The 23,247-nt window shown below is 44.2% G+C and overlaps 1 protein-coding gene across 3 annotated transcripts in view; it reads right to left on the bottom strand.

The window, feature by feature from the left end:
- TAB3 (TGF-beta activated kinase 1 (MAP3K7) binding protein 3) overlaps window positions 1-15,601 on the bottom strand; it is a 49,704-nt gene extending 34,103 nt beyond the window's left edge. For all 3 annotated transcript variants that reach the window (XM_071579095.1, XM_071579858.1, XM_071580728.1), the window contains exon 1: window positions 15,439-15,601. The gene's annotated coding sequence lies outside the window, so the exon portion shown is untranslated. The remainder of the gene's footprint in view (window positions 1-15,438) is intronic.
- Window positions 15,602-23,247: the final 7,646 nt, after the last annotated feature.

Here is a 23,247-nt window from a genome sequence, read left to right as displayed (position 1 = left end):
CATCAGCTTTAAAAAAAATAAACAAGGCAATTTATCTTTTAAAACAACCCTGATAATACAAAAACAATGTGTTCTTATTTTCACCATTGTTTTACATCACCAGTTTTTCCATTATGTTAAACCAAACTCCACACTGTTCAGTTTGGATTTCTTCTTGGCTGAAGAAGAGCAGAATCTTCTCTTTAAACAATATTTCCTTGAGAAGCACAATCAAAAGAACTGCCAGGTACCAGATTTACACAAGAGCATCATCTTTTCCAACCTTACTGATTCCATGTTCCAGCCAACTTCTGCCAAGGGTCACCGGACTCCATTCAGGGTTGTTATGGGTTTGGCCAGGTGGGCCTAAATTTAGGTTTTAAAGTTCAGCTGGGCCTAGAATTGTCAGCTGATTTAAGCTGGGCTGAGCCAGCTCACAGCTGACATCTTCCAGCCAATAATATTGTATTCCATACCATACTACATCATCTCAAAGGGGGTAAAATCCAATGTGTGGGAGTGGCTTGGGCAGTTCCATCATGGCTGCACTAAGAGGAGAACGTCTGGCAGCTCCTCTACTATGTTGGGCCCTGCTCTTGTTGCCTCTGCTTGCATTTTGTTTGCATTCAGGGAAGTAGAAATATTTTGTTGTTATACTTTCTCTTTCTTGCTGAGTGTCTTTTGGAGAGCTTATGAATTTAGAGTAATGGGCTTTGTATTAATTGGGGAGTGGGAAGTTATTCCTTGTTATATATATATGTAACTTGTGTAAGTGTGTGTTATATTGTAGTTTCCTCTTAATTTTCTCTTTTCTGTATAAATACATGTAGTTAGTTCCAGCATAAATCTGGTTTTGAGGGTTTTTCTTTTCTCTCTCTCTTCTTTTTCCCTTGGCTGGTTGGGGGGAGGAGGAACCCTCTTCACTCTGTCCTGGACAGTTGGTGCTTTGCCAGCTCAACCCAGGACAAGGGTGCAGAAAAGAACTTGACTATCTGAGACCCACCAATTTTCCATTACTTTCTAGACAGTTTAACCTATGGAATTAGTTTCAATTCAAATACCTTATTACATATTTTGCCTAATTGTCAAATGGATTAAAAATAAATTTCACACAAATTTGAAGACTTGCAAAAGAAAATGGACATTCAACTCTCTCTCTATGTCAGCTCAAATACAGCACCTCTATTACTTTAGTGGTCAGATTTCCACACCCACCCATTCACTCAGACGAGAAGAGCAACTTGCTACATATTCTAATAAGTAAATGAACTGGAAACAGATGAAAGAGTCCAATCAGAAACTGCCTTTAACAAACAAATTTCCAAGTATGTGTAAGAGTAAATACATTTTTTCTGTAGTTATATACACTGAATTCAACTGAACTGAGTCCAGAATAAACAGAAACACCAAAAAAACCCGGGCACACAATCAAGCAATAAGTTCATACACTGCTGTATTGACTTTCTAAATATTAATGTCCAAGTATTCATTATTTTAAACTTTAAATAACTGAACAACATGAAAGGATCATAATAAGCATGCTTAAATTGTATTAAAAATTCTCAAACTGTATACAGGTTTTATTTATCATAAAAAGTGACTTTTAAAACTCAAAATATTATTTTCAAATACGAACCAAATATTTAAAGGAAATATTACCCGAAATCAAAATTACATATTCCAAATTTACAGAATTGTTCACACAACTGCTCTTCCCAAGTAAAACTGAACTGTGAAATGTAATTTACATTTCAAGTCTGTTTTTAAATTCTAATGTAAAACAAACATGTCTCCAGTGAAGACTATATGAAAGACAATCTAGACTAATTTGGGAGTCAGTAGAAAGACAACTTACTACTGAATTCTGATTTATTAGAACTGCTCATTAAGATGCTACTGAACGATATTTCTAGAGATAAAAAGAAAAGAAAATCTTAAACATCAGACGTGCAAAATAATTAATAGAAGGAAAAAAAACACACCAAAAAGTACAAACACAGCTACTCTCAAGTATCAAGCTTCTTACAAACTTTTTTAACAAGGAACACAGGTTGGAACCTAATTCCCTTCTATGAAAAGACAGAAATAGTTACAAGGGAAAAGAAATATGGAAAATCCCAATACATCAGGGTTTTTTTGTCCAGCATAGTGTCACAACTGAAAACACCAAACAAATACCAATCTTAGAAAAAGAGAGGGTTTTGCTACTGTTGTTGAGCTCTGAAAAAAACACTAAAAATCTCAAGTGAGTACCAGGCACAAACCCACTAACTTCAGGAAATAAGTTGGTGGGTGGGGCCGGAAATCTTGTTCAGGGAAGTTTTTACCCTCATAAAATGCTTAGTGATTGCACACAGGGTGCTCCCACAAGAGAAAATTGTCACAAAGGAAGTCTCATCTGTTTCATAATCACCTAAACCCAACAAAAACACAGTATTTCTGAAGAATTTGCTTCTCCTTTCCTTTGAATGCTTCCTCCTCCCAACATGCAAGCACAAATTTAGAAAGCAAATGGCGAGGCAGATATGACCACAGCTAGACTTTGATTTACCAACACTAAACACTGGCCCAGCCTCCATCAGCTCCACAATTCACCTCAAAACTCCACAAAACTTTGTGTCATAGACACATGTTATGGGTTCCCCCAAGTGGGCCTAAATTTGGGCTCAGAAGTTTGGACTAGGCAGAAGCTGTCAGCTGACTTGAGCTGGGCTGAGCTAACAGCTGACCTCTTCTAGCCAGTAATTTTGTATTCCATACCACATTATGACATCATCTCCAGGGAAGTAGGAACCAGTGTGGGAGTGGTTAAGGCAGTCGCTTCTCAGCCCTCCTCTTGGGAGGACACACGATGCTGTCCCAGGGGGGATGGAGAGGACCAGGCCCACCACTGGCTCACAGGGTACCTCAGGAAAGTCAAATGTGTTGTTCTGGGTCTCTCCTTTCTGCTTGAGTTTGTCTCCCTGGGGAATAAGTCTTTTCTTAAGTAATGTGTAGTTAGGACAGTAGAATTTGTGTGTTCGTTAAGAAGTTGAGGTGGGGAACTTGTTGTTGCAGACTTGTGTGAGTGAATATTTGTACTCTCTTCTAATTGTCTCTTCCTTTCTGTGAAAAATATATGTAGTTTTAGTATAAACGTGGTTTGAAGTGTTTTTTCCTTTCCCCTCTCTTTTCCTCCCTTTCCCTGGTGTTGGGAGGGAGGCTTTTCTCTCTGTACTTGGGGGGGTTGGCAGTTGCTTATCTCAAACCAAGACAACACAACACTGAGACAGAAGCAGGAGGTGAGGGTGAGAAGTGTTTCAAGTGTCACAGTGGCATCTGACAAGGAAGATCTCAAAGGAGACTCTCCCTTCAGGTAAGACAGAAAAAACTATTAGAAATTAGACTTTCCCATTACAAAAAGCAGTCCAAGCCACAACTCTGATTCCATCGAGCAGATTTCCTTCTGTGACACAGGCACCTCAAAGTTCAATGAACCATCCAACCAACAGCTCTGGTTGTGACCAATATATTGAGTTAGTCCCACTTAATGATTTAGTCATGGAAAAGAAGAGATAACATTTCTACAAGTCTTCCTTCCAAGCTTAAATGACAGAACAACCAGTGTCCCTGTGAAACACAGGTGATCTACATTTAAGCAAGACAGAAACCCAAACCTTGGAGAAGCTTTGATTGTTCTGAACTTCACTGAAAATCTGCCTTCAAGTCTTCATGTTCTTTTTTATTTGGAAGAATTACGAAAAGATTTTAGCCTTGACCACAGGAAAAACACAACTATCAAACCAGATCAGTTACAAATCTCAGGGATTAGCAAATAATCACAGAACAGAGAAAATAACCCAACCCCAAACTATAAAACATACCTATACTGTGCTTGAAAAATATTAGTATTTTAAGATGCACAGAGGTGATAACAGTTGACTCTGTGTCATGAAAGAATTAAAACACACACCTAAAGAGAAGTCTGCAATCCTTATAGATCTCTCATGAAAAGTTATTCTGCAGATTTACAACCACATTAATATAGTCAGAAGTTACTCATCTTTGACTATCTGTAACTAGCACATAAAAATAACAGAAGTTATCTCAAATATATGTGTAATAAAAACCTACTATAATTAAACCTTGAGGTTTGCACCTTAGCAAACACACCCAATGTTTAAGCATTCCTTTCTTCACAGTTACTAACATCATTAACCACTAAAGAAACCCCAATTAAAACCTCTTTAATTTCATCGCTTCTTTAAGAATGCATTATTCAAATAACCACCACTACTTCCTGAATATTGACAGGGAAAAAAAAGTCCAGTAACTTTTTGGTAGAGGATTTGTCTACAGGATAGTCTTCCAGTGGGATTCTGTCACACTGTACTTACTATCAGGCAACCAAACTAAGATGCTCATGCTGCATAACATGGGAACATCACTACTACTGGACAAATAATCAAAAACATCAAGTTTTTCTGACTGCCTGACACTTACTATAGTTTAATAAAAATTAAGATTATTTTTATGATTATGTAACATGCTTATGTAACTCACAAATTCTGGTATACACAGAAATAACTTGCCCCACAAGTCTAAGTATACCACACACTTGCTGGGAAAACAAAACCAGCACCACCCTCATCACCAGAAATAAAACCAACCGTGGTTAAAACAAACAAACAAAGAAAACCCTCAGAAAAGCAGGCAAAAGAAAGGTCTAAGCCAGTCTAAATGCACTCCCCTTAAGCACAAAGAGTTTTCATTTTCTGAACAGACTAAATCGCCTGTACCATAAACAGTTTCACTTAAAATTGAGTGCAGGTTACATAAGCACATGGCAGTCAAACCATTGCTGCTGATGGCAACACAACCAACAGTGGCAAAAAGGCAGTACATAAACATGCTCAGTTCAGCAAACAGCATTTAGGAAGTAATTCAAAATATCAGCAGCCCTTTCTCTAAGGTTAACTAACTAAGGCTACTAACAAAGCTCAAACTCAAATTTTCCATGAATGGACAAGTGGATACAGTGGCTCGGTTTCCCAGAACGCAGATTTGGGCAGGGCTGTCCCCACGTGGGTGGGCCCTTCCAGCCTGTGCAGTGGATTTCAGGTGAGGCTCAGCGTGCACAGAACTGGCCCCACCGTTTCAGTCCTGAGGTTCATCAGCCACGGCCGAGCGAGCTTGGACAGTGCCAGTGAAGTCCTCAGGACTAGAACCTACAGCACCCAGCATTTCCCAGGAGGTCTCCCATCCAAGTACTAATCCGGGGCTGACCCTGCTGAGCTTCCGAGATCTGACGGGATCGGATGGCAGGGAGGCATTTAACTGCCCAGTGGATACAGTAGCACCCCATGATTATTGTCCTGGTTTGAGATAAGCAACTGCCAACCCCCCCAAGCACAGAGAGAAAAGCCTCCCTCCCAACACCAGGGAAAGGGAGGAAAAGAGAGGGGAAAGAAAAAAACCACTTCAAACCGCATTTATACTAAAACTACATATATTTTTCACAGAAAGAAAGAGACAATTAGAAGAGAGTACAAATATACACTCACACAAGTCTGCAACAACAAGTTCCCCACCTCAACTTCTTAACGAACACACAAATTCTACTGTCCTAACTACACATTACTTAAGAAAAGACTTATTCCCCAGGGAGACAAACTCAAGCAGAAAGGAGAGACCCAGAACAACACATTTGACTTTCCTGAGATACCCTGTGAGCCAGTGGTGGGCCTGGTCCTCTCCATCCCCCCTGGGACAGCATCGTGTGTCCTCCCAAGAGGAGGGCTGAGAAGCGACTGCCTTAACCACTCCCACACTGGTTCCTACTGCCCTGGAGATGATGTCATAATGTGGTATGGAATACAAACTTACTGGCTAGAAGAGGTCAGCTGTTAGCTCAGCCCAGCTCAAGTCAGCTGACAGCTTCGGCCTAGTCCAGACTTCAGAGCCCAAATCTAGGCCCACCTAGGGGAACCCTTAACAATTATGCTCAAGAAATTAACCAGAGTAGCCCCAAGGCAGAAATTTGCACTGTGATGAGGCCACAACTTCTCCCATAAGGCAAATCTGTTACTTTCTGGAATCTGTGTTTTAGCACATAATCAAAACATAAGAACAAAAGTTACCAAAATGTCAATGCTGTAACTACTTTCTTCCCTCCTGAATCCAAGACTTTAAATGAAAGAAAAACATTTAAATCTTTTTTCTACTTTTTTCCTCTTCTCCTAGCACTCCAAATATTTACGGAAGTCTTACCTTCCAAAACTTTCAAAAAACAGGAGACATTAAGAGAATTCTTTAGCCTTCTTTTCAGAAAGATGGACCAACCAACGATCTGTGAGGTAAATTTTAACAGGAATCCAGGTGGGGGAAGCAGATAAGGACTGCTTGTTTTTGTGGGAGTTATTTAAACTCAATTCACAGAAGACAATCAAACTTCTGATTCTTTCCTGTCAGCTCTCCAGCATCAATTCCCTTTCATTTAGTTCTTAGAGCCATCAAGTCCAGGAACTGCAGTCCCCACAGGGATGGCTTCAGCAAGCCCAGGACTGGCAATAAAATATTTTCTTCACCTCTTCCAACCACCAGAGTTGAAGAGTGAACAGAATTCTCTTTTTCAGGAGATATGGATTCCTCAAAAGATAAGAGAAACTCTTCCATCAACTTTTCTGTGTTTGCAGGAGGGGAATCTTCCATCAGACTGAAGACACCAGTCTACCATTGCAGTGCTGGAAACTCCTGTAACAGATGCACATGAGAACAAACTGCACGGGGACTCCTGAAGACAAAAACCCAGAACTGAACTGTGCAGATAAGAACCAAACAGCACAAGCCTCCATGCCCTGAGCACATCTTGGGTAACATATGCTCTTAGGAGATGTGTCATGAATTTTTGCTACAACTTTTACAGAAAGATGTCTCAGTTAAGGAAAAGCAGCTTTCAAGTGCCTGGTGTTCCTCCAGGAATAGAAGTCCTGCTTATCACAGTACCAGAAACATTTGTGTTGTTGGTACTCATGTCTCGCTGAGTAACAACAACAAGGATCAGTGAAGATGCCTCAGTGTCCACATTACTACAGAAAGATATCACCCAGCTAATGGAACTAAAAACATCAAGACCTGCTGAGAGGATTCTTTCTTGTCTTTGGAAAACTTAAAGTTGTCCACCACAGAAGCCACTAATTCATCTCTCTCTCACAGACCCCTTGTTCTTAGATGAAGGAACTCTTTTTCAACACCTCAGTGATTTTTTGACTTTTTTTCCTTTCTTTTCCATTTTTCACTCTTTTTTTTTTTTAATACAGTAGATCATCATTACTAAAGACAGATCAAAATAGGTGACCTTACTTAGGTCTCTCTTAGGCCTCAGGCTACCTTCAGCCTCATTTACCTCAACTCCCCAATCCTGAAAAGGATTGGCAGGTAGAACATTTACTTGACTTGGAACTTTCTTTAAAGCAAAACCAGCATTTACTGTATTTAAAGACATGGCTTCAAAAGCAAAAAGGCAAATTTCATTTAAGAGGGGTCTGCATTCTGCCATTTATAAACTTAATTCAACTTCAACACGTGATAGAAACTGCCTTCCCTGTCTGGCTCCTCTTTAAATTGGATATTCCAAGAAAACAATAATAAGTTAGTTACATGAAGGGTTAATAAACTCGAACTGACCCAGAAGGAAGCAGGATGTGAACAGGGATAATTATCTGTCACTGGCCACTAGTGAGACCAGTACACTTCAAAGACCAACCTCCCTCTTCAGTACAGAAGCAAAGGCAAGTACAGAACTGCAAACATATTCCTAAACAATTATTCAAAAACTGCTAAAGTCATGATGCATGAAGCCTTTTTCAGACCAACAATGAGATTTGTTTTGAAACACCTGTATAAGTCACTGCTGTTGATAAAGAAGGAACAGCCTGCAAACCCTTATAATTGTATTTTCACGATGCTGATCAAACAGCAGGAGACGAAGGACAGACACAGACTAAAATAAGTGCTACCCCATGCTGTCCATTTGAAACATAATGAGTTGCAAAACCCATACTAATGTACAAAAGCACTGACAGAAATGTAATTTTTAAAATACAATTTCATTTAAGTGTTCTCAGTCCAGCTATAACACTTACTCAGCAATTACTGAAGTCACATTTGCACACCAGCACATCACCCAGCAGCTAAAACTTGATCTTTACCAGTGGCATTTCAGCAGAATATCCAGAAAACAACAAAAAAATTTTAACACCTTCAAGACAGCAGTGGGAAGAGATGATATTTGATGTAATACTTGCTCGCAGAAATTTATACTATTTTTTTTTTGAGCAAATATGAAGCAAGAGGGAAACTGCACCAACTTAGCACCTTGCCTTAACTGGACAAATCATTTCTGATCTGACATTAGCAGGATTATGGTGATAATTACTATTCCATAAAGATGATCTCAAGAATTTCAGGAAATGAGGCAGCTAAACTTCAATGCAATGCTCACCAAAAGATCCAGTGCCCGGCTTAGTATTCCTGCAAGCTGCTCTTCAAGAACATCAGCATGAAAGCCAAGTTCTAGATTTCTTTCGTAACTTGCACAACTACCCATATAAAAAAGCCAAAAAAACCAACTACCCTCTATTTATCACGTATTATTAGTCCAATGCCCAATGCCAAGAAACAAAGAACAAAACAAATCCATAACTGGTGAATGGAGCTGCATCCAGCTGGCGGCTGGTCACCAGTGGTGTTCCCCAGGGGTCTGTGTTGGGTCCAGTCCTGTTTAACATCTTATTGATGATTTAGATGAGGGGATTGAGTCCATCATCAGCAAATTTGCTGATGACACCAAGCTGGGAGGGAGTGTCGACCTGCTGGAAGGCAGGAGGGCTCTGCAGAGGGATCTGGATAGACTTGAGAGATGGGCTGATTCCAATGGGATGAAGTTCAACAAGGCCAAGTGCAGGTCCTGCACTTTGGCCACAACAACCCCCTGCAGCGCTCCAGGCTGGGCACAGAGTGGCTGGAGAGCAGCCAGGCAGAAAGGGACCTTGGAGTACTAATTGACAGGAAGCTCAACATGAGCCAACAGTGTGCCCAGGTGGCCAAGAAGGTCAATGGGATCCTGGCCTGTATCAAAAATAGCGTGGCCAGCAGGACCAGGGAAGTGATCCTTCCCCTGTGCTCTGCATTGGTGAGGCCACACCTTGAGTGTTGTGTTCAGTTCTGGGCCCCTCAGTTCAGAGAGGATATTGAGGTGCTGGAGCGGGTCCAGAGAAGAGCAACAAGGCTGGTGAAGGGACTGGAGCACAAGTGCTATGGGGAGAGGCTGAGGGAGCTGGGGGTGTTTAGCCTGGAGAAGAGGAGGCTCAGAGGTGACCTCAGCACTGTCTGGAACTACCTGAAGGGAAGTTCTGGCCAGGTGGGGGTTGGTCTCTTCTCCCAGGCACTCAGCAATAGGACAAGGGGGCACGATGGGCTCAAGCTGTGCCAGGGGAAATTTAAGTTGGAGATCAGAAAAAAATTCTTTCCAGAGAGAGTAATCAGGCATTGGAATGGGCTGCCCAGAGAGGTGGTGGATTCACCATCCCTGGAGATTTTTAAACACAGATTGGCCGTGGCACTGAGTGCCATGATCTGGTAAATGGACTGGAGTTGGACCAAGGGTTGGACTCGATGATCTTGGAGGTCTTTTCCAACCCAATCGATTCTATGATTCTATGATAACTCTTTCAAGTCCCAGGAAAAAAGTCCACATTTTGAGTCAAGTCAAAGTATACAAACTCCCCAGAAGAACAAAAAGAATTATACTTGAGGATTTCTATCGATACAGAACAAGCCAAGCCTTCCCTCAGCCCTTTTCTAAGGGAGCTGTGACATTGTAAACCAGTAAAAATTGTTCAAACAGATGAGACCTCAGGGCAAACCACCTTAGAACATAACCAAGCAAGGGAAGAATGAAAGCTTAAAGCTGCAACAAGATTAAAATACTAGTACTGCTGTGAACCTTTTTACCAAATCTGATAAGAAACAGTGAACACTGAATAGAGTTTAGAAAACCATTCAAGTTTTTTTTCTGCCACAACATCCAAGACAAATACTGATAGGAACAGATTTTTTTTCTAAAAACACTCCATTTGCTCCTAGATCAACCATGATTGCAGAGAAACTGAACCACTTCTCAAATTTCTATACACTTCAGTGGATCTGTAATTTCATTTGAAAGCAAGTATTTCCAGTGTGGAACAGGACTGACCAAACAAGATCAGCTGAAAAGCGTTTTTAATAAAACACCCTTAACGATCCCCCAGCAAGTCCCACATGCAGGTAGGAAAACATCTGTATTTCCCCTGTGACTGTCAGGTTACTGAACAGCACTGTGGCAGAATGACCTGTCTATCTAGTCTGTGACTTCCCTGCTTTCCTTACAACTGAGCTAGATTAGGACAAAACCTGGTAATTCACTGAAGATGCTTTTAAAACACAGCTCCTTGGAATTCAGGCCCTGAATAAAATAAAGTCCACCTGAAATTTGAGAACTGATGCTTCTTGAGAACACAAAGCTGTACATAACCTTATCAGAGATGACATTTTTCACTTTTATACTCTAGTGCTATGCTGGCTGTTGTGAAACAATACTTGAAAAGGGAGAAACATTCAATGTGGTAATCAATGGAGTGTAAGTATATTGAAATATTAGTTCCATTGATATTAAACCAAGACACACAGACAGTGTGATCTATGTAGAAACATAGAATAGAATCATAGAATCGATTGGGTTGGAAAAGACCTCCAAGATCATCGAGTCCAACCCTTGGTCCAACTCCAGTCCATTTACCAGATCATGGCACTCAGTGCCACGTCCAATCTGCATTTAAAAATCTCCAGGGATGGTGAATCCACCCCCTCTCCGGGCAGCCCATTCCAATGCCTGATTACTCTCTCTGGAAACAATTTTTTTCTGATATCCAACTTAAATTTCCCCTGGCAGAGCTTAAGCCCATCGTGCCCCCTTGTCCTATTGCTGAGTGCCTGGGAGAAGAGACCAACCTCCCCCTGGCTATAACTTCCCTTCAGGTAGTTCTAGACAGTGCTGAGGTCACCTCTGAGCCTCCTCTTCTCCAGGCTAAACACCCCCAGCTCCCTCAGCCTCTCCCCACAGCACTTGTGCTCCAGTCCCTTCTCCAGCCTTGTTGCTCTTCTCTGGACCCGCTCCAGCACCTCAATATCCTTTCTGAACTGAGGGGCCCAGAACCGAACACAACACTCAAGGTGTGGCCTCACCAATGCAGAGTACAGGGGAAGGATCACTTCCCTGGTCCTGCTGGCCACGCTATTTTTGATACAGGCCAGGATCCCATTGGCCTTCTTGGCCACCTGGGCACACTGTTGGCTCATGTTGAACTTCCTGTCAATTAGTACTCCCAGGTCCCTCTGCCTGGCTGCTCTCCAGCCACTCTGTGCCCAGCCTGTAGGGCTGCAGGGGGTTGTTGTGTAGGATTATTAATCTTCAAAAAAGAGGAAAAGAACAAGAAAAGTGCTAAACAATAAGAACTCACTGCACAAGCTTGAACTGTTTGGTTTATTAGTACCACTGTGGCTTCATCTCACCTTACTACATACTGAATTTTGTGAGATGTATTTCAGCTTCTCATGTTGACAAAAAAGCCTCAGTGATGTTGTTTCTGGAAGTTGTGCACAGGTCTCCTGGACATTAATACCAGAGTGCCACCTCTTAAACACTGACAGAACAGCCCAGAAGTTGCTGACCAACTACCTGCCTCACACAGTGTAAGAGATACTCAATACCACAGAACCACCTACACGGTGAGGTTGAACTCACATCATTTGTCTGAAGCTGCAGAGACGAATGTGCTAATTATTACAGCACATTCATAATTTGAAAGCCTTTCAAAAGACAACTCTGACTGACACTTCAAGGTTTGGCAGAGTACAAAACCTATTCTAGCAATGCTTTCAACCAACACCTTCAACATTTGCATACACGAGTTTAAACAAGTATTTCAAAACTCTCATCCTTCCATTTAGGAAGAAAGCTTCTCACATGTGAACTGGCACCACAGCATCACCACACATCTAATCTCAACAATTCTTGATCTTTCATGAGAACAAGACAGCCAGTATCACCCTTCACACAGTATTTTAGTCTATGTCCACACATAAATAAGTCTGCAGAAAACTTGTATTATCTGTGTAACTGAAGGAGAGCTCCAATTTGCAAGGAAAAAAAAGACAGTATCAGAGAAGTTTGGCAGGATTTTAAAGTAAATAACTAATAACAGTTTATTGCACTGTTGCACTATTATTCAGGCTTTGTATGAACTGTCTCTTCATTTCACACTCCAGTTCTCACCTGTCTTTTAACCGTAAACATACCATGCAACAAAAGTAACTCTTTCACTGCAATTCCTTTACTCACACTTGAGTTGTGCTGATTTGTGCACACACAGACACAAACACACCGGGCACTGCTCCTGCTTCAGCTCAGGGCAGAGGGGACAGCAGCACCCAGAGCAGAGGGTGTCACACTATAGCTGAACTGGATGACTAAGCACACATGACAGACTTGACATTACCCAAAATTTACTAGATTTGATCATTTACTCAATGTTTCAATCATCACCAAAATACCTTTGGTGTCAGAGGCACAAATCAAAGGCTTTTGCTTGGGTTGCTCGTGATTTTGCTGGAACGTTGCAGGTGTGGGAGTGAAGACTTGAGCTGTCATCCAACATGGAGATACAGCTCTTTGAAAATAATAAAACATCTAAGATTCCTCTTTGTTATGTACTGCAGTACATAACTCTTGTCCTAACCAAGAGTACTTTTGCAGATCATACTTTGAGACTCCTTGTGCTATTTAAAAACACATACAAAAGGAATCACCACAGGTTTGAAGTCAGGAGAAAGAGACTACAATGCAAACAAAAACTGAACTTCATTTAAGTGCTACAAAAGGGGACAGAAGGAGATGAGCTGCCATCAGATAACCTTAAGAATCACATTAACATATTCTCTTGGATGACTTCAAAAGAATCCTTTTCCATCAGGATTACTGTTTACTCTGCAATGCCACGGACAGACATGAGAACAGACAAACGCCAAAGATGGGTGGAAAAGAACACACGTTTTCACAACACCTATTCCACTTCTCTTGTCTTCCTCAAGGTGACAACTAATGGAAGGAAAAAGGAGTCCCAGTGGGACCTAGGAAAGAACAAGACTGACCACAGATCTCACAATAACCTCTTTACATTTATCTGCAATCACTTACAGCAAAGGTTATGACCCAAGCCAGATAAAAATACATTACAGAAGTATAATTTCATAGTAAGGATTCATCACACTTATTCAACTGTATCTAAACCAAAATATTTAATATTAAAGGCAGGCTTAAATGCCTTATCCTTTGCTAAAGAGTGTAAAATTTGACACACTGGTAATTTTATGAACTGAGACGGTCTATATATACATTAACACAGGCTGTTATGGCATTCTTCAGATTGCTGCTATCAACAGACACCATTCACAACACAGGACAAAGGGCAAGCTTTAACAAATATTGTGAAACACTTTAAGAATCCTGTTCCTCTCGCTCTACAAAGAGGAAATGAATTTAACATTTATTCTTTTTATAAGAAATATGTTAACTGAAAATATACTTGCAGAGGGGCTGAATAAAGTATTGCTTTTCTCACAGATCTGGAATTAAAGTTATCAGAACAGCGACTGGCCTTTGACCACAGAAGCTTTACCTGTAAGTTTTAGGAGTTCTGTTAGACTAAGTCCTAAGAAGTGGTCAGGTGGACCTGCTACTGAACACAAGCCCATAAAGAAATATTACTCAATTTTGTGAACAACAGCACTAAAAATAACAGATGCCTATCAATGCATCAGCAGGACAGGGTGACATGACCACTCTCAATATTTGTTTAGATGGAAGAAGAGGGGAAAAGGAAAGCTACCAAATAACATCGAGCTCAAAAGTCTTGAAATGTGCTTATTATGAAAGCAGATACAAATAGCCTTTAGCCAATTTATTTAGCTAATGTTTACTGCATTCTTCAGCTACAAAGGTATCAATAGAGTACTAATAACACCCTCAAATCAGTTACCACTGAGACCTTCTGAGACAGTTTCATTCATGTCTATCTGAACACAGTGTCTTGCTTTAAGTTTTCCCATTACTTTCCAAGTGTGGCTTATCTGAGCCACTCCATTTTTTGGAGACAGGGAACTCTAGCAAACCCCAAAGTACAGTTACTCCTAAGCCATTTAAGCAATTGCCTTTCCTCTCCTTGTTTTCTCCTTGCTAAAGCAAGGGGAACAAGAGCCAATATCACATTACAAGTCATGTTTGAACAAGGGGAAAGCACAGGGACTGCAGAGGAACGCCAACACTGAACAGTATCAAGCTCTAAATACAAGCTGCATCCTTCCACCACATCCACCTATATTAAAAAAGCAAACCAAAATGAAACCCGAGCTCATCTTCCCCGGTGCCAAAACAAACAACTGATAAGATCTTAAACCCCACCTGAAGCCAAGACGCTGGACGGAGCATAACTGAGGCCTCTCTGCCTTTGGGGGCCGTCCATCCCCGGAGCCAAGGCAGAGCAGCAGCATCATCTGCTGCAGTCACGTCCGAGGGGCAGCGTCTACCTGTGACTCTACCTGCTTTTTATTATTTATTTACTGTTTTTCTCACACAGCAGAAGCAGCACCGGTGGCCCAGCTGACACCAGAGGGGACACCCGCACGGGAGGGCTCCCCGGGCCCTGCCGAGGGCTCCAGAAACAAAGACTAAAGTTTTCCCTGCTCGGTGCTGCGTGGGAGTGCGGCACCAAAACAGGAACCGGGATCAACACCAGCCGCCTCCCGGCACCACACCCGGGCCCACGCAGGGCAGGGACATCCCCCGATCCCGGGGCAGGGCAGGGACACTCCCCGGGGCAGGGACACCACCCCGTTCCTGGGGTAGGGCAGGGACACCCCCGCGATCCCGGGGCAGGGCAGGGACACCCCCCGCGATCCCGGGGCATCCCCCCGTTCCTGGGGTAGGGCAGGGACACCCATCCACTCCCAGGACAGGGTAGGGACACCCCCTCGATCCCAGGACAGAGCAGGGACACCCCCTCGATCCCAGAACAGCGCAGGGACACCCCCCGGGGCAGGGACCTCCCCCCGTTCTTGGGGCAGGGACACCCCCCGTTCTTGGGGCAGGGACACCCCCTCGATCCCGGGGCAGGGCAGGGACATCCCCCCTCGGGACAGGGACACTCCCGGGGCAGGGACACCTCCCGCTCCCGGGTCCGCCCGTCCGCGTTCCCCGGGCGGCTCCAGCCGCTCCCACCGAGGCAGGAAGGGCACATGGGGACACCCCCGCCCGGCGGGACGGGGGGCAGCGCGGGGTGTCCCCTGAGCCTTCCCGCCCGGCCCCAGTCGCCCCCCCGCCCTCACCGTGCAGCGCTGGGGGCTCTGCGGCGGCTCCGGGGGCTGCATTCCCGCCGCGGGCTGTGCCGGGGCCGCCGCTGCTCCTGCGGGAACGGGGGCGCGGGCGGGGGGTCCCGGCGCGCGCGGCGCTTCCGGGCTCGGGGCGGCGCGCGGGGGCCGCCGGGCGGGGCGGGGCCCGGTGCGCGAGCGCCGGCCGGGCCAGCTCTCGCGAGACTTGGACGGGGGCGTGGCCACGGGAGAAGAGGCGGGGCCGGTGTGAGGGGCGGGATGAGGGATCGGCGAGGCCGGGATCGGCATTCCCGGGGTCTGGAATTCCTGGGGTATTGCATTGCTGGTGTGAGAAATGCTCACATTTACCAATAGAATTTAGAGCGGACAAAGCCGTCAAAGCAAAGCTAAACTTTTATTTGGTGCTTTCTGATGCCAAAGGGGTTTTTGTTCTGATTTTCACATTTTGTAGATTTTAGGAACACAGTAGTTGTGGATTTTTAGAGGGTTAATATTTCTAACAGTTTAAGTTTAATGCCTTTCTATCACTACCCCTGTCCCAGAACAGGGAGCTCAAATTCCTTTAGTTAATTAATCTTGTTCAGACTCCTTTCCAAGGTAGAGCTGAAGGATATCAGAAGGCCCACAGAATGAAACATAAACACAGGTCAGAGTGACCCAAAAGCCAGAACTGGATGAACTCCAAGAGACCTTTGTGTGCCTGAGGAAGAAGAGCTGATGAAGACAGAGGGTCTTGACGACCCCAGACCCAATTCCAGGGGGTTGGACCAGGGGTGGGACTGGGGCTGGACTGAGAAATGTGTAAAGCAATGATTGGAGGGATCTTATTATAAAAGCCATGGAAACAAGAACTGGGACACATGCATGTCATCCTGTATTCCTGTGGGCTGTAGGCCCTGTGATATTAAAGGACCTTTACTTTTTATCTTACCCTGCACTAACGTGGCTCGAAGTCCTGGTTTTGGGGGGAAGGGTCATTCACGGCATCATTTCCTGTGGTGTAATGGTGAGCGCTCCAGACTCTGATCACAAGGTCGTGAGTTCGAGTCCCAGTGGAGACCGTACCGGGCAGTTAAATGCCTCCCTGCCATCCGATCCCGTCAGATCTCGGAAGCTCAGCAGGGTCAGCCCCGGATTAGTACTTGGATGGGAGACCTCCTGGGAAATGCCGGGTGCTGGAGGTTCTAGTCCTGAGGACTTCACTGGCACCGTCCAAGCTCGCTCGGCCGTGGCAGATGAACCTCAGGACTGAAACGGTGGGGCCAGTTCTGCGCACGCTGAGCCTCACCTAAAATCCACTGCGCAGGCTGGCAGGGCACACCCACGTGGGGACAGCCCTGCCCAAATCTGCGTTGGCGAAGTTTGGCCATACATACATACACAAACTTTTATTTAACAGATTCGGCCGAACCGGGTGTGTCTCTTTCTGGCCCAAGAGACAGACCCAGAACAAAAAACCCCACAAGTTTTTATACCATCTCCTGGCTGGAAAGGTCCCTGCCCCTGTTCTGTTGGCCAATACTGAGGGACTCACACTAGCCCGATCCGCCTCCATGTCCAAGACCCCCAACCCCCTCCAAAGACGCGAAAACCCATTAGAAACTAACACCCCACCCCCTGTTCTCTTACAGTTTGTTCAGCTTCAGCAAAGTCCTAATTCTGTTCCTAATGCTGGGCTTGGCATCCCCGGGCCCTGCGATTGTCTTGCCCTTTCCCGCCCCCGGCACCGCTGCACCGGGAGCTTTCCCTCGGCTCCGTTACACGAAGGTGCCCCGCGGCCCGAGGGATGGAGTGTGGGGGCTGCCCACCCTCGGTGCAGCCTTCACCCTTTCCTTGGAGAGGAGCCTCCTGAGGGAGGGTGGGCGCTCTGAATCACAGAATCGACTGGGTTGGAGAAGACCTTTGAGATCATCAGATCCAGCCTTTGACCCGACACTGCCCAGCCCACAAGGCCATGGCACTCAGTGCCACATCCAGTGTCTCCATTATCACCCCCAGGAACAGTGACTCCACCACCTCCTTGAGCAGCCCATTCCAATGCCCAGTCATTCTTTATGTAAAAAGTTTCTTTATAATGTCCAACCTAAACCTTCCCTGGCACAGCTGAAGACTGTGGTTGCCTGGAGAGCAGTGCTGAGGGCGGCAATAAGGGGTTGGACACAAAGGTTACATGGCACAGCTCATATCGGGGGTTCAGGTCAGAAGGGACCACAGTGCGTCATCAGGACCAACCTCCCTGCTCAAGCAGGGCCATCCCAGAGCACCTGGCACAGGATTGCACCCAGAGGGCTCAGGGATATCTCCAGTGGGGGAGCCCCCAGAGCCTTTCTGGGCAATCTGTTTCACTGTGTGTTCCCACGTAGGACGGGATGGCTGGGAGCAGGAAAATGCCCATGTGCTGTGCTCCTGGCCAAAGGGCCCATGGTCCTCTGCCATCCCCAGGGGTGTTTCTGTGTCCCTCTGTTGGCAGGACACTCTTGAGGCAGCGATTGTATGGGTTGATCCAATGTGAACTTTTCGTTGACGTCTACGGGGGCTGAAATCTTCCTGTTGAGGCAGAGCCTTGCAGATGGTTTAGTGGGTGTGCATTGATTTTTCTCATCCACAGACCTTCACTTGAGATTATGTTCTCTTTGTGTGCCAGTGTAAACTGGTCTAAAGCATCTTTTCCCAAACAATAAAAGACCATAATTTGTGTTTTTCATATCCTTTTTGTACTTGTGTTTATATACTCTTCTTTCTTTAGTTAACATCTGTCTAGTCTATTTTTTTCCTTCTTTCTTATCACATTTCACCAAAGCCACAGAAACACCAGTTCTTATACCAATGAGAGCAGACACAGAATTCCGTAACCACCTCCTGTTTCTCTCTGGGAACTGGAAGTGCAGGGAGGATGTGTGCCTTGTATTGCCATTACTGATTCTCCATGTCATCTTCCATGTTCAGAGGCCTCAGCTCCTGTGTCAGAGGTTGTGTGAAGTTAATTAAGGAATTCCTGTATTCTAATCCCTACACTGGAAACAAGCCAAGCCTTCTAGGCAGGCAAGATGCAAAACTGGAAGTAAACAGGATTTCAGTGCAACAATACTGTTACCCAACAAACATGGATTCTTGTCCTGTGAATGGAATTATCATCAAGGTGCTGAAGTGCACGTTCATCAGCAAAAATCCGTAATTTCCATATAAACACATGGTGAATAGTTCCAGTAGCTCTATCTAGTCTTGCTTAAAATGTAAGAAAAATCCCTTGGTGCAGCAGTTGATGCTACACGCAAGAGTCTCTGTGCCCTGGGTTACCTGCACTGGCCCTGACTTCTTCAGCACTTTTTGTGTTTTCCAGCTATTGGCTTGATTCATCCTGTCATTTGTTGCTTCCAGATTTTTCAAATCCACATCCCAGTCAAACCTCTCCTCCACTGTTTTTCACTGCCTCTCTAAAGTCACTGTCCTACAGCTCCAGTGTGTTCTGGCAAACCACTGCAGTTTTGTATAAGTGGGCTCTGTGGCTCCATTTCTCTTCAGCAGCAGCCAGTGATTTTTGTGTGAAAATGACGATTTTCCTCCGCAATCTCTTTTTACGATCAGGTGACCCACCTGGTGGATGAGGGGAAGGCTGTGGATGTGTCTATCTGGACTTCAGCAAGGCCTTTGACACTGTCTCCCATAATATACTCCTGGAAAAGCTGGTAGCCCATGGCCTGGACAAGTGTACCCTCTCCTGGGTCAGGAGCTGGCTGGAGGGTCGGACCCAGAGAGTGCTGGTGAATGGAGATGCATCCAGCTGTCGGCTGGTCACCAGTGGTGTTCCCCAGGGGTCTGTGTTGGGTCCAGTCCTGTTTAACATCTTTATTGATGATTTAGATGAGGGGATTGAGTCCATCATCAGCAAATTTGCTGATGACACCAAGCTGGGAGGAAGTGTCGACCTGCTGGAAGGCAGGAGGGCTCTGGAGAGGGATCTGGATAGACTTGAGAGATGGGCTGATTCCAATGGGATGAAGTTCAACAAGGCCAAGTGCAGGGTCCTGCCCTTTGGCCACAACAACCCCCTGCAGCGCTACAGGCTGGGCACAGAGTGGCTGGAGAGCAGCCAGGCAGAAAGGGACCTTGGGGTACTAATTGACAGGAAGCTCAACAGGAGCCAACAGTGTGCCCAGGTGGCCAAGAAGGCCAATGGGATCCTGTCCTGTATCAAAAATAGCGTGACCAGCAGGACCAGGGCAGTGATCCTTCCCCTGTACTCTGCGTTGGTGAGGCCACACCTTGAGTGTTGTGTTCAGTTCTGGGCCCCTCAGTTCAGAAAGGATATTGAGGTGCTGGAGCGAGTCCAGAGAAGAGCAACAAGGCTGGTGAAGGGACTGGAGCACAAGTCCTATGGGGAGAGGCTGAGGGAGCTGGGGTGTTTAGCCTGGAGAAGAGGAGGCTCAGAGGTGACCTCAGCACTGTCTAGAACTACCTGAAGGGAAGTTCTAGCCGGGGGGGGGTTGGTCTCTTCTCCCAGGCACTCAGCAATAGGACAAGGGGGCATGATGGGCTCAAGCTCTGCCAGGGGAAATTTAAGTTGGATATCAGAAAAAAATTCTTTCCAGAGAGAGTGCTCAGGCATTGGAATGGGCTGCCCAGAGAAGTGGTGGATTCCCCATCCCTGGAGATTTTTAAATGCAGATTGGCCGTGGCACTGAGTGCCATGATCTGGTAAATGGACTGGAGTTGGACCAAGGGTTGGACTCGATGATCTTGGAGGTCTTTTCCAACCCAATCGATTCTATGAGTCTATGATTCTATGTAATGGAAGACTATAATCTAGCAGTTGCCTGATTCATATCCCACTTTCAAAGCAGAAGTGTTCCAACAGAAATTGCAGAGATTCAGAATTTCTCATCTGGTCTTAGCTAGTTGTAGGCTTGAGAGCAGGACTGTGATCCTAGGAAATTAATCAGTCTTGAAACTTCACAATTAATCATAGCAGAACCAGTGCTCTGCTCGAGAATTTAGGAGAAAAATCCTTATGGGTATTAGGTGCCTGATTACCCCAGAAATCAAAGATTGTGTATGTTCTAACTTTGCTGAACGCATCTCTGAAAGAAGTTAATTTTATTGCTGATCCAGCTTTTCTGTCTCTTATCCGTATGACAACTACAAAAATTGATTATATGCAACAGTAATATGAGGAAAGTATTTAATCTATTTTTAGCTGCTCCTAATGGGATTTAGCAGCTGGAAACAAGGAGAGCTGGCATTGAGTAATCAGGGCAGTTCTTAGACAGCTGTGTGAGAATCAGTGTGTCAGACAGGGCTCTGAAATACATCACCATTTTTGTCTATATTTTTAAAAATGCAATATGCTATGAGGAATTTCAAAACTGCCCTCAATCTTTGCAGCTCAGACAGTTAACCCAAAGTCGAATGGAATTCATTGTTAAATCCAGGCCTGTAATAACTTCTAGATGAAAATGCCCCTGGGTTCTGTGTGACTTTTTTTTTTTAAATTTAATGCTTATGGCACTTATTACAACCCATCTTTGAAAGGCCTCAGATTTGGATTTAAATTCCATGCTACATTCATTTTTAAGCAGAACAAAAATGTAGTTATTTCTGCTCCTCTTTTCTCTTTATAAGCAACAGTCCAAGAGACCTATTTTCCTATTTTGGAAGAAAGCAATTTTCAGCATGTTTGAGCCAAGAAATTGCAGTCAGACAAGTATCGTGAGAAAATGTCCATTCCGTAGGTTTTCTGTCTGAAAAGTTCCTGTACTCAGTTAGTTCTGTTTCCAAATCAAAAGCATAATTTTCTGATGTCAGCTCTGTAAACTGAGTCTTGAATGTAAGAAGTCTGAGTTCTTTCTCCCTGTGACATCATGGTGAGTGTTTTGTCACTGGAATGTGCCAAACAGTATAAGCCCATCTCACTTCTCTGTGTTTTATTACATTTAAGGCCTTTCCTTAACTTACGGTGAAGTCTGTGCCCCGAAAACAATTTCTAGAACACTCTTCACCTACTAGATTCCAAATTTAGTCAAAACAGTTTGGACCTATCCATCACCCTTTGTACTTTTCTTTTTGCTAGAGCTGTTTGTAAAGCTGTTTTGACTCTGCTAGGTACCCTGGCTATTTTTCCATTTCAAATTGATGTCAGCCATGTCACTCTGAGACAGCAGTATAAAATGTTTCTTGTTTTAACAAGGATCATGGATCACCTTCTTGAGTCCAACATGAAGATATCTTGGAACTTATGAGTAAACACAGCAATACTGAAGCTGAGAAGTCAAAATAAATCTCTGAGAAAATGGAAAATATTCCCAAGAGCAGTCGAAAGTGTTATTACCTTGTCTTAAGGTGAAGTATTTGCTGGCTTATGAAGTGCAGATCTGAGCAACTGCAAGTGGTTACACCCTCTGAAGGGCCACCTAACTCAGTTTGGGGAACCTGTCGGTATATGTAGAAGTGTGCATGTGTGCCTAACAAATGATAAGTCATTATCCCTCACTGTTACCTTTTCTGGGTCTTGTGTTCTCCACTTCTGATGTATACCACTGGGATCACATCTGTATATGTACCAGAACTTTTTCAAGGTGTGCCTTTGTACTCTCAAGTTCTGTAAATGACTCCAACAGGTAGGGACAGAACCCTGCCACAAGTTGGGAATGGTCTTCTGATTCAGAAAACAACACAGGCACTGGGAAGAGCAGTAGAGTTAGTGCCAGCCTCCACCTATTAGTTGGCTCGTATGCAGCAGTTCCCATTTTTATTTTGCAATTTCCATGATTAAGTTTGCTGCTTCACAGATTAGTCTGGGACTTGGAAAACCCAGATTCTGTAGAAATACAGGTTCTCCATAAGCATGCTGGAAGCCTTAAAGTGTTCCTTTGTAGGGTCTTCATAGCAGCTGCAGTCCTGCCATAGCTGTTGTCACTAGAGCTATTTAGTTGGTTCTGAAAGACTGATGAACTGAATCAGTAATAACGTGTAAAGTGTTGTGACATAAGTGTTTTCTGAGTGTTTGATGGGCATATTTAGTGTGAGGAAAGCGAAAAGACATCCTTCTATGTGTGCCTTTCTGAGCAAGCATTTTTGTTGTTAGGGTTCAAAGGCTTCAGTAATATAATTCAAAGGGAATTTGTGATTTTTTGTTTTCCTAGAGTGACATGAAGGCTGTGTTTCTCTTTTGGATGATATATAAATATAATTGATTCCCTTGGGGTTATTTTTCATTGCTGTTAGCTTTGGTGCTCTGGTCACATCTAGTTTCTGAGTACCTAGAGTTCCCCTGTGGTATCAGGAATTTAAATGAATGAAATCCTTTGCTCCTTCTGTGCCAGTGCTATTGTGTGGGACTACTGTATTCCATATAATGAGCTTCTGGTTTTGTCTTAGGTGTGGCTGTCCTTCCGCAGTGCACACAATGCCCCTGGGTTAAGTCCGTTGTACCATTTTTGTGTTATATAGATGCACCTAGATGGGAGAGTCTGTAATTTGTAAAATGGCTTTTTAAGGATTTTTAAATTCTTAGTGATAAAAGTAACACATTCGTAGATTATCATGGTAGAAAGCTGTGTGCACTTTCCTTAACTTAGGATGATTTGGTAGTTTGCAGTTTGCTCGGGATGAGAGTAATATTTTTGCCACAATTCCTGTAATCAGTTCTGGTAGTATGAGGCTGTTTTTTCCAGTTCCTCGATTTTTCACTCAAGTGTGACATTTGAAAAGGAGATAGTGCTTTTGAGTTGTACTGACTGCTTGTCTAAAGTCATCATCACATGCTGTCAGTGGCCCAGTCATTGCTCAGTGCCGGCTTATCCTGTGAAC

This window comes from Pithys albifrons, chromosome 1 (genome assembly GCF_047495875.1).
Source record: "Pithys albifrons albifrons isolate INPA30051 chromosome 1, PitAlb_v1, whole genome shotgun sequence".
Classification (NCBI taxonomy): Eukaryota; Metazoa; Chordata; class Aves; order Passeriformes; family Thamnophilidae; genus Pithys; species Pithys albifrons.
Note: the sequence above shows the minus strand (reverse complement) of the source record. Positions and strands in the feature narration are given on the sequence as shown.